General features: G+C 38.1%; 1 long non-coding RNA gene across 1 annotated transcript in view; it reads left to right on the top strand.

Annotated features, from left to right (window-relative positions):
* The first annotated feature begins 5,183 nt into the window (after window positions 1–5,183).
* LOC147643047 (uncharacterized) overlaps window positions 5,184–12,286 on the top strand; it is a 65,882-nt gene continuing 58,779 nt past the window's right edge. The window contains exon 1 of the long non-coding RNA XR_015272623.1: window positions 5,184–6,179. This is a non-coding gene — a long non-coding RNA (uncharacterized LOC147643047). The remainder of the gene's footprint in view (window positions 6,180–12,286) is intronic.

The following is a 12,286-nucleotide window of genomic DNA, read 5'->3' as shown; positions in this document are numbered from 1 at the left end:
TTGCACACTGAAAATCCAGAGTCTACACATTCGATATTTTCACATATCATATATCACATGCTATAAGCCATAGTCCGTTTAACAAAGTATAGCATACCTTTTTGGGCTGCCACTTGGGGAGGAAACTCAATAGAGTAAAAAAGATTATCTTGTAATCGTAAAACTATCTGACATGTATTTAAACTATCTGAGATGTAAAGAAACTCAGACACAAATGGTTTATTTGTTAATTTTTCATTTGTAAAAACAATAAGCTTTAAGCTGGCTATATAAATATCAAATTGCAAATTGGTTTGAAGCTAATAACTTTTGTTAGTCTCCTTGAATGGTAATGCATAATGAATATTTATAACTTTTCAAATAAGCTATTAATACGCTCTTGATAGTTTTAAATTACAAGGTTTCTGATTTCCATCATTTTCATTAATTGCAACTAATGTAAAGCCTTGGGTTTCATTTTTCCCCTCACTGTACTCACATATGTTCGTGTGCTAGTTCCATAAATATTTCAATATTTGTGCACATTTGAAGCTGCTTAGCCACGCCCATTGCCAACAGACCGGGAGGCAAGTCAGGCAGGAAATAGTTTAATTAAAATTCCTTTGGCAATGTCATTAAGGACATTACATTTTGTAGATGCTGCTGTTGCTGTTGCTGTGCTGTGCTGACGCTGTTGATGCTGCTAAAGGTATTTGGAGAGGCCTGCCAGGACGAAGGACATTTCAATAAGACACGAAGCTGGAGCAGCCAAGCCGGGCAGCCAAGGACCAATGAATTTCATTGTTTTCGCATGCAAATTTGCATTTGTGCGAAGCCCGTCCACAAAGCGTGGAGAAAGTCACAAAACACAAAGCAGCAAACAAAAGTTAAACGGGGCGATCCTTTAAAGGGCCATAACGGCATGTAAATTCCTTTAGCACGCCCCATCGATATTGTTACCCAAAGTCGCCTCCCCCGCCAATGATGATGAGAGGCCCCGCTGAAAAGTGGAAAAAAACAAGAGCATAAAACCTAAATGCAAATAGCCAAAGGTTCGATGTAAAAAAATCGTATACACAATGCATATAAAAGAGCAAATAAAAATGAAGAGAGAAAAAAAGAACCAACAACATTCATGGAACGAACAAAGAAATGCTGGGAAAACAACAAGATTAAAATGAAAACAATCATGACAATCAGGGACCGCAAATGTCAAATTAAATTATCAATAAATTCCCACCAAGGAGCCATGCCGGACGCAAATTCGTCCTTCTGCGATGGCACTGGCAATATCAAGTATACGCCACCGCCGCCCAATACAGCATGACCATCACTCACCCTGACCATCAGGACCATCACGGCCATCAGGACCAGTGCGAGGAGACAGCGGAGCAGGACGAATGGACATCACCACCACCACCGCCATCGATGGAGGCGTTTGTAGCACATAATGAAATCATTTACAAAATGAAAACAACAGCAGCAGAAGTGGCAGCTACCAAAGAGCACTGTGCAAAAAACACGCACAAAGGTTCTTTTGTGTTAATCTCATTTAAATTATATTAAGTTAAAACCAGAAATGTAAGTAATTTTCTACAAAATTCAAAATGAAAAGGAAAATATTTGTACATGATAATTCCCCTTATAGAGGGTATTATAATTTAAATAAAAGTGTAAAACGCTATGAAGGAATCATTTACGACCCTATAAATCATATATATTCTTGATCAGCATTAACAGCCGAGTCAAACTAGCTATGCCCGACAAAAATTTAAATTTTTCAAAATTTTTCAACATTTTATAAGGGGTTACATCGTTAAAATTGTCAAAAATTTATAAAAATTTTAAATTTGTAACATTTATATTTGAGTATGCAGATTTATTAAATTTCTAAAAATTAACATGTGAGTGATTTCCGAATTAAAATTAAAGCATTTTTGGCTAAGTTATGAGTATTTTAAATATTGATTTGATGAAGAAATTTTAATAGAAAAAGAAATGCAAATATTTTAAGCTTATTTATTATAGATTTCCGATTCGATCTTATAATTCAATTGTATAATGCAAAGGTATATAAATCTTGCATTTCCCAAACTTGGTTTTCTTTCTAGTTGTATTTAATTTGTTAAATTACTTTATGTGTCTATGTATGTGATTTAGAAATGATATTCTTCATAATTACCTTATATTGCCCCATTGTAAAGGTGTGTAAATATTTATAGGTTTATTACACCTCAAAACAAAAATCTCAGCATAATTACCTTGCTATTTTAATTTAAATGCAATAGATAATATTATATCAAAACCTATTTTTCAACTGCATCGATTGAGATGCACAGTGTGCGGTATTTAGAGTGATTTCGCCTTGTGGGTTGTGTGAGATGTCCTTTCTCTTACGGATACCCGATGACCGTCGTCCAATGTGGAACGTCCAATGTCCAATGTCCAATGTCCATTGTCCAATGTCCATTGTCCACTGTCCGTATCCGTGGCATTCCGGCGCACTCATGACTGGGGCGAAAAACAGAAAACTTTGCACGCCATTGAGCTGACGGCGGAGTTCTGGCAGCGGGAAAAGAAAGGCACACTTGCAAATCATAAAACAACAGACGCGAAGAAAATGTTTTTTAAATCTTCATAAATATTCATTATGGTAGCGAGTGCTGGCCAGGACTGGGAGTGGGGCCATGGCAAATAGTTTGGGGGCAGCCAGCGAAAACTGGGCCTTGGCCACGGCCATTGGACACTGGACACAGGACTCTGGTCGCTGGTCGCTGGACGTTGGATCCTGGCCAGTCCGGCAGGATAAGGACACTGTGGGCGGTAAGCCTCATTTCGCAGAAGGCGGTACAAGAAGTTTGCCAGAAAACAAAAACAGAAACGGCCAAAATAACAATAAACTGGCTCGAGGAGCGTAAGTAAGGAAAAGAAAATGAATTGAGGGCGCATCTCAAGTGTGTGGCGGCCTTGAAGCGTGAAGATGAGTCCAGAACCCAAGCCCAAGCCCGAGTTCGACTCCGACGCCGCCAGTTCATGTCCATGGTCGAGATGGCCTAAATGGCCAAGAGGTCCGAAATGGCTGGCACTGGAACAGGACCAGACAAACAAGGGGAGAAAAAAAAAACGCAGGCAACTATAAATAACAAGTAACACCGCAGGACAGAACGGGAGATGGCAGGACCACAAAGCTGTCAATTAGCAGGGCGTCTTACTTAAATTTGGAAGAAATTTCTTGAGGGAGGAACATAAAAAATATCAATGAAATCAACTTAATCGGGAATATTATTGTAAATATAAATTAATCTATAATGAAATATAAAACAATATATAATAACAAGAACGAAACTCTTGCAGTTTGCTAATGCCATTTTTAGATTGAGAAAAATGTTTCTTTTCTATTTAATTTCCTCTAAACTAAGACCTTAATATTGAATCAAAATATATAAGACTGTAAACATTTATCTTTTTGCCTTTAGATGCACCTGAGAACACCTTAAATATGTGCACAATAATTTAATTTAATTTAAACAGATATTTCTAAGTATTACAAAGGATAGTCAGAAGCTTGCAAGACAGTGAAGGAATTATTCCCAATTTCAAAAATTGATTTTTTTTAAATATTAAGTGAACAAGTCATTTCCGACCCTATAAATTATATATATTCTTGATCAGCATCGAAAGCTGAATCAATCTAGCCATGTCTGGGCAAAAAATAAAATTTCAACATCTTTTCGATTTTTGCGAAAAATGATAAGGGGTAACATCATTAAAAATTACAAAAATTGGCCAAAAATCGTTTTTTTGTAAATATTAGGTGAAGGAGTCATTTCCGACCCCATAAATCATATATATTCTTGATCAGTATCGAAAGCTAAATCAATCTAGCCATGTCCGATCGAAAAATAAAATTTCGAATTTTTTTCAATTTTTGCAAAAAATGATAAGGGGTTACATCATTAAAATTTTTTAAAATTGGCAAAGATTTAAATTTTTATAAACTTTATATTTAGTATGCAGATTTGTTAACCTTATAAAAACTAGCACAGAATACTTACCGAATTAAAATTAATGCATTTTTGGCTTAGTTATGATTTTTGAAAAAATGTGATTTTCCCAAAAAATTGGCATATAAAAATATAAAATTAATATACCTAGGATCAAAATATTTTAGTTTTTCTTTCTGGTATTGAAAGGCTACGAAGCCAAATTTTGCTGGTATTTAAAAACTGGTTTTAATAATATACAAATTCTGCCAAAAATTAAAGTTAAAATGATTTTCCTTAGAATTTATTGAAAATTGTATTGAAAAACTAAACAATTTTGGAAAATATTGGGTACAGTTCATTTTCTAGCGTGGCTATAAGCTTAAGCAAAATTTTTAATAATAAAAACATAATTCCACAAATATTATTTAAGAGAAAATGTCCTTTAGGAACCAAAGCGACCAAAATGTTCCACTTAAATCAAAGTCAAGCTTTAATCTTTTTAATCGTAATGGGATATTTTGTGGCAGTTCCTGTTCAAATAAGATTAATAAAATTATGATAAAAATATATCTTTTAATATTATAACGTTCTAAGTTTTAGTTTAATAACGGATTTTTAAGCAATAAGTATTGTTATTTCTTATGTGGATTGAAATAAATCCGAATAGTACTAGTAATATATACTATCTTAAGTCAAACTATAAAAAACTGTGGCACGCAAATAAAGTTTACACAAATCAAAGCTATTTTTCTAAACTCACAAACTAAAAACTTTAATTTAATAATGTTAAAATAAAATGAAACATTGTGTTTGAGCCATTGAAATCTTGTTTCCCACATTCGATCCACACCTACTCCGGTACTTTCTCTTAAGTTCCACAAAACCCACCCTCTTTGGCGTGGGAAATACTCTCTTTTGCGGGTGGCACACATTTATTGCCGTAGTGCGAACGACGAACGAAAAGAGCAGCAGTAAAAACTACGGCTAGTTGCAAGAGCAGCAACAACAATAACAACCACATCGAGCAGAAGAGGCTGTAATACCAATTATATTGTGCTAGCCGTTCGTACGTATCCCTCAAACCACCCACTGCACTCGGCTGCGCCCACGATTACGATTGTATCATGGCTGCGCCCGCCTCGGCAAACTGTTGAATCAACGAGTGGTTGCCGAGCGCCGCTTCGGGCGACGTCGTGCGACGAACAAGGGAATAACGGGATTCAGTCAAAATCGAAACGAGCAAGCAGACGGTTGTGCTGTCGTCCCACTGCCATCCGAAGTGTAAAATAAATAAAATAAAAACTTAATTAATTGCAAGTGTTTCATCTAGAGTAATTTAAATTGTCAGATAATTGTGAACTGAACTGTGGAAATACTCTACTGCCGGAGGATTGATTTGAACAAAACTCAAGGAGAAAAGCTACGTGATTGAAGAAGTCTCTTTGTTAAATCAACTCTTAAACTCTGTGTATTGTCACTGTCACCGGATAGTTTGTGTTGGAGATAAAGTGGGATAAAGCTGTTGTGGAAAACAAATTGATTGTATCGTAAAAACTATATTATCGCGGAAAAAATCAACGCATTGTGCGGGATTAATATTAACCGGCAAAGACAATCGCGGTTCGCGGATTTAGTTTGCTGAATCAATTTCGCTGCTCGGGCACCGTTATCGCGCTCTCTCGCCGTTACCGCAATTAGCTTTCTCCCCCTCTCACGTAAAGTACGGTTATCCCCACACACCGCTAGCCAGAATTTTAGCAACTTCTTTGGCTCCCCAAACAACACCAACTACCCACGAAAAACACCACACGAGCGGCAACAGCAAGAGGAAGATTTTTAATTAAATTAGGAGTGAAAAAATATCAGTCACCGCAGAAGCAAATGTAAACAATTAGCACCGGAAATTAAATATTTAAATATTTGCTTACCGAAAATTGTGCAGCATTTTAAATTAAGACTCCACACGACAGGACACATACCCGTTTGCATATTAAAGTGACGTATCCGTATCCGTATCCTATGTGTGTCCCCCCGGTGATCCTGTGCCGTTCCAAGTGAACGTGTATGTGTGTGCATGTGTGTGTTCAAAACCAAACGAGCCATAAATAAAGCCAAGTAAACAAATAAACAAACGAACAATCGGGTCAAAGCGCTTAGTCAGGCTAAAAGAACCCAAAAGCAACAGAATTGTGACCAGATCTATTTTCATGTGAGGTAAGTTCCATCCGTCACCTGTTGAGAGTCGAGTCCTAGGGAAGTGTGGGGGGACGGGGGGTAGAGAGTCCTTAATACAATTATTCATACACACATCCAAGTGTATCCCCGTTGACGAGCGGCATTCAGGAAATAAAGCAATTGCACAATTTAATTGCATTCATTGTTTTTGTTGCTCAACGCTCTGTCTCTGGCCGCATATTTAATGGCCGAGTTGCAATCATTCAGCTGCATAATTAATATAAAATAAAGCTATGCGATTTTCGCAATCACTCCGAATTGTTTTTTTTTGGCCGCCGCATTATTGTTTGTATTTTTTAACAATTAATTAAAAATATGTATGCTGTGTTTTCGCACTTCAATTGCTGTCCACATTCTATTTTATTTCACTCCGCATCGAATTTATCATTTTTTTCCCCCTCCATAAATTGTCATCTGCCGTAGGCTTTGGGCCATGGCAAATTGCAAATTGCAAAAAGGTTTGAAACATTGTGTAAAATTGAAGTTTATATAGAAAACAATTATGCGCCAGTTGCAAAAACATCGAGGCGGATCTGATTGAAATGACATAAATCCAAAGGAAAAACCAAAGCTCTCGATGTGACAATCACAGTTCGTTTACTCGCATAATATGCCATACCGGCTTAACCGATTGATATCTATATGAATTATGGATGGCCACAGGCATTAACTCATATTAAGCTGACAGCTTTAATTCTTTAATAAAATGCAATTTCCAAATACGATTTTTAGTTTCGTTTTTCTTTCGATAGAAAACACATCGTTGTGGTGGGAGAACATTTCTCAAATTCTTTGCCGTAAACTCTTCGATTTTCCTTTAAAGATAACAGGGTCAAAAATCATATTTAATATGATATGCTGCAGGGCAGAGAAACAGTTTCAATGTATCTGTGAGTTTGTGAGGTGAAAATTGGTTTTAAAACATATCTATATATATATTCACACGCACACTCCCTCACTCCATTTTATAGGCAACTTTAATTTCCGTTTAAATATTGTGGCCAGCAGCAGTGAGGGGTTTTAAAAGAGATAAAGACATATCAATAAATAAGTTCGAACTGCCCACAGAGGCGGCTATATGGTGGTGCAAGCAAACCAGCATATAGTACATACACACTGGCATAAATAAGTCAACGCACATAATGGTTAAATAATTAAAGGCGCTCGAAAGCCACAGCAATCTCGTGGCATAATAGTTAAAAGACATTCATATTTATATTTATCGGGCGGTACTCGTCGGTTGGCCTGGTTCGACAGCCATTATTCAGGACCCCAGGATCCCGAATTCCGGATCCCGGAACCTGCTTCCTGGCCAGGCGCAATTAATTCCCATGCCCCCAAATGGCGAGGACAAAATGCAATTTAATACAAGAGCAGGCACAAGCAGAGAAGAGGGCGGCGACTCTATTAAGTTCCGATTGTTATTCAAAATTCCAAATTCAAACTCGCCAGCACATAGCTCATGTTATTTGGGGGCGTGTGGGCGTGGCTGCTGTGGTAATTGTTTTAAAGCATTCATACATAAATTTGGCTAATTAAACATGACCGCACAAACACACCAGTACACACACACACACACACACACATAGTCGAACTTACCGGCCAGAATGGTATTACGAAAATATTCCATTATAATGGAATAATGTAAATAGTTGCATCCACCCGGATCCATGGGCCTGGGCGGACCACAGAGAAGCATCTAACCAGTCGCTCCATGCATATTGGCATCGATGGTAATAACAACAAGCATAATTCATAACAATAAAACGAGCCATGTCGAGTCCCATGCACGCACTGAGTGCAATTGGCTTTAATTCAATTGTCCGTGCATCGATTGGGTTCTTGGTTATTACCTGCTACCGCTCCCGATTTCGTTTCATGTCCTTGTCCCGTTCGTCCCTGTTTCTGTTCCTGCTCCTGCTATTGCCATTGATAAATGCGAAGTCTGGCATGAGAGCAGAACAGAACGCTTCAGTTCATTCGCCACACGGGCTGGAATTCATAATTAATTGCCGACATTTAATTACAAATTGTACTTGCCGGATGAGAGATTAATAGACTTGCCAGTCTATGGGCATAGTTTGGTTACTTAGTCACTAAGGCAGCAGCTCCCCCAAAGTACACACGCACAAATGTGGGAAAGTAGTAGCAGCAACTCACAGATAATCTCGATAATCAGTGGCATATCCTCATATTGATACTAGCTTTTGAGTATATAATTGTAAGCTTCTTACTTATTAGTTTATTCTGTGTCTGCTAATGGACATGACATTTAAAGGGGAATAGTAAAAAATGATGGTTGAATAACTAGTTTGATCCTATTATTCGAACATTTTCATTTCTCTGTGACTTCCATTCTTTATATTTCAAATTTCCCCCATTTATAAATATCAATTAGCTTTCCTTTTTTCGGGAAATTCTCCAGCTCACCTCACCCATTTCACAGTTCATTTTCTTTTCACAATAATACGCGGACACACCAAGGTAATATAGTTTTTTTTTTTTTTTTTGCTTTATCCCTCCATTCTCAACTATTGACTAATTAAAAGAATAAAATAAACGTAAGGAGAACGGAATCTAGATGCCATAATAAGCAACTGCTTCGGCTTCTCCTTCGTTTTCCCTTTCTGGTTCTGGCCCTGTGTGTGTTTGCTTGATGTTAAAATTTTCTGGCTAAATGGCAAAAGCAAAATAAGGAATGTCCATGCCTCGTATAAAGAGAGGAGCCGCAGTAGATTTCTCGTATTTTTCCAAATGACCCAATAAATTTGAGCTCATTATGACGCCGAGCCACGCTCTTCTCTTTCCTCCTTTTGTTTGTGGCCAGCTGAAATCGCAAAAATACAAAAAAGAAAATTCCAAATAAAAATGAAACAGAAATTGTAGAAGCAGCGAGTAAGTAAAATAAATGTGGCAGCAATCGTAGCGCGGGAAGGAAAATAAAAATGGCAGGGCAGGACCAGACCAGGTAATTGCTTGAAGAGGGCCAAGAACCAAGGACCTAGGAACAAGAACTGAGGCAATGAGCGTTGCCTGGCGCATAATGAGCGTGAAAATAGTGAAAATATGAAAACGTCTTTGGGCGGGGAGCATGGACAGAGAATTACCTGGGGGGTAAACACAATCTTTGATTTGCTAATGGCTAGTTCTGCTGGCGGTGCAGAAAAGTATGCTACGATTTCTCTTATTGTCAATATTTTCCAAAGTGGATGTGGAAAAAAACTGAGGAAAAGAAATTCTAGCATAAGAAGTTGACTTTTCTTTAACATTTTAAATAATAAATAAGGAAACTTATACTAATTTGAAAGTTTACTGAATTGGTTGAGAGTTTAGTTTAGAATTCAAAAGCGAGAACTTTTCTTAAAAACAAATTTAAATATATGCAAGTGTATTGATTATAATTCCCACATTCCCCCACAGATTATGTTTAATATTTTTTGTGTGTTTTAGAAATTGTGTTATTTCCTAGAAATTTCTGGTTAGGGGAACTATGTGGAGCATCCTGAAAATGAAATTTTGCCTCCTGTGTGTATAAATTCACTCTGTGTTTGATGCTTGATTTCACCGTATTTGGCCGGCTTCAAATTATGCTGCAATTTTGGTTAGCCAGCCTGCGCTTGACCGAAATCCATGCTTAGTCGCTTTATTAGGGCTAATTAGGATGCCGTTGCAGTTGCCGCTGGAGCTACCATCAGGCAGCGCCCGCAATTTTCGAATGGCTAATACCCAAGGCTCACACTCCTCCTATCCCTCCAACAACAAACATTCGCATTCACACTCGGAGGCCCAGATGCGACGTATGTTTAGTCATTCGAGTGTGCACATTTGAATAATTAATTTGTGCAGTGGTAATTTACACGTTGGTCGACTGGCTTTTTGGTCGGCATTTGGTCGGACGGCCGTCCGTGAATCGCTTTCAGGCCTCGGGTTTGGGGGGCTCTCCGGTTATTTGATTATTTTGCCAGAGCAATTGCATTCGCTTGAGTGGAGTGTGGGTTTGTTTTGACATGGCATATTTATGACATTGGTAATTAAATTTAATTGTTGCACTTCTCTGGCAACGCCCTCGTAACTAAGCCCACTAACGTCCTGCGTGCACGCATCCGCGTTTTGGTTACGAGTATCCTTGGGCCGCTCTTTGCCTTCCCCTTTCCCCTTGGCCTGTCAACGGGGCATTGGCTTGTGCCTTATTTTGTTTTTATTTGCCGGAATATGTGTTCTCCTCTCGGTTTTATTGTCGCCCTTGTCCATTATGGTTTTGGCACACTCTACTTAGCCGCTTTGCGTGCTGCCTCTGATATGATAAGGTTAGTTGGGGCTACCAACTACCCCGTATCCCGATCCCGTTCTCCATTCGGCCCGTCGTCCAGTTGTCGGCTTAATTGCAATGCTAAACGCTAAATCATAGCCTCACGTGCACCACGTAATTAGCTTAAATTGTAAGCTGTCGTTATGGGGGGCACTCGCAGGTGTAAGTGTGAGTGTGTGTACATGCAGGTGAGTGCGTGTTGCTAATTAGCCACGGGGTCATATGCACTCAACTCTTAGCAGTTACCATCTCAGCCAACATTTTCCATAACAATTTCAACTGCCTATTGTATTGATAAAATATTTCCAAAATAATCGTAATTGACTTCTGTATGGAAGTAGCCTTAGGGAATGTGGCATTGTTTTTTTAAGATATCCTTTTACTTAACTGATTTTCAGATAGTTAAATAAGAAATACGATATCATTTTCCTGCACATCCATAAATTAAATACATAAATGCTATCTCAACTTTAATGAACATTTTACTAAAGAATAATTCGTTTTAAATTACTTATTTGGAGCCAACTCATTAAATACTCTTCGAAAGTCAGCAGAAAATATTTGATCAGAAACATTTGAACTGGCGTTTGTGGTTGGTCATTTATGTGCAGCAATGTTTATATTTCTTGGCAGGTTATATTTGCCATCAAAATGAATGACAGATAATACAGAAAGTTATTAAAATCGGAATGTTATTAAAATCTTGAAAGCAAAAGGATATATTTCACATGCAAGTGAATATTATTTCAAAATATATTTTTAAATTAAAAACCCCATGGTATTTGTGGTATTTTTCCCATCCATCATTTATAGTTTTAGTTTTTGACTTTGCATTATTATCTTACTAAATTGTAAATTAATGTTTGTTTGCTTTTATAATAATCCATTCAGTTTCGATTTAATTAGGATTATTTATTGTTGCATTTTACCTGGCCAGGCTCATTGTGGCCACTGCTGTGGCTATGACTATCCACTCTGCCGCACTTTCGTCTAATTGCCTAAGATACACATGAACAAATAAATAAACAAATTTAGTTTGGCACTAAATGCAGTTTAATTAAGTGAACAAATCGAATGATAAATGAATTGGACTATTGCTGCTATATTTAGGCACAAATTATTGTATTTAAATAAATGGGGAGAAGGATTCCGTTCATTGCTCATTTCAAAGTCAAAACCTGAAAAAAGGGAGTACAAATAAAAACGACAACACTTCCATTATTATTTTTATTTTCGGTTACGGCTTTGTGCGGGGCATTGCCCGCAGGAACCCAAATAATTAAATCCAAAAAAAGGGAAAACATAAGAAAGAAACAGTCAACAGTCGTCCGTGGGAGTTGGGCGATTTGCAAGGACAAGTGAAATGGAAAGTGAGGAAATGCCCGCCAGCAGTTTTTGACAGTATCCTTGACTTTTGTTGCCTTTTACTCGGCGTTTTTAAGACCCTCCCAACAAGGAGCCAGCCCAGGAGCTCCTCTGCTCTGCCACCCATCGATGGTAATGAAAAACGCGCCCTTTGTGGGCTCCCTTAATGGGCGCGGGCGTTTTGCCAGAAAATGCTTGTCGTGCCCCGGTGTCCCAGTTTGTGGAAGTAGAAGTAGAAGTGGATGTGGATGTGGATGTTGCCGCATACCTTGTTGTGCCTTTTATTTTGCGCCATGCGCCGGCAAAAACTTTTTGAGTAAATGTCTTTGTCAGCAGGTGTAGGCAAGCTGGTTTTCCTTTTCCCCTCCCCCCTCCCCATGCCTCTTGCGGGCCTTTCCCAGTGTCCTTGCTG

Source organism: Drosophila serrata, unplaced genomic scaffold, assembly GCF_035046125.1.
Source record: "Drosophila serrata isolate PLE 108 unplaced genomic scaffold, ASM3504612v1 contig_295, whole genome shotgun sequence".
In the NCBI taxonomy this organism is placed as follows: Eukaryota; Metazoa; Arthropoda; class Insecta; order Diptera; family Drosophilidae; genus Drosophila; species Drosophila serrata.
This window is presented reverse-complemented; position numbering and strand designations above follow the sequence as displayed.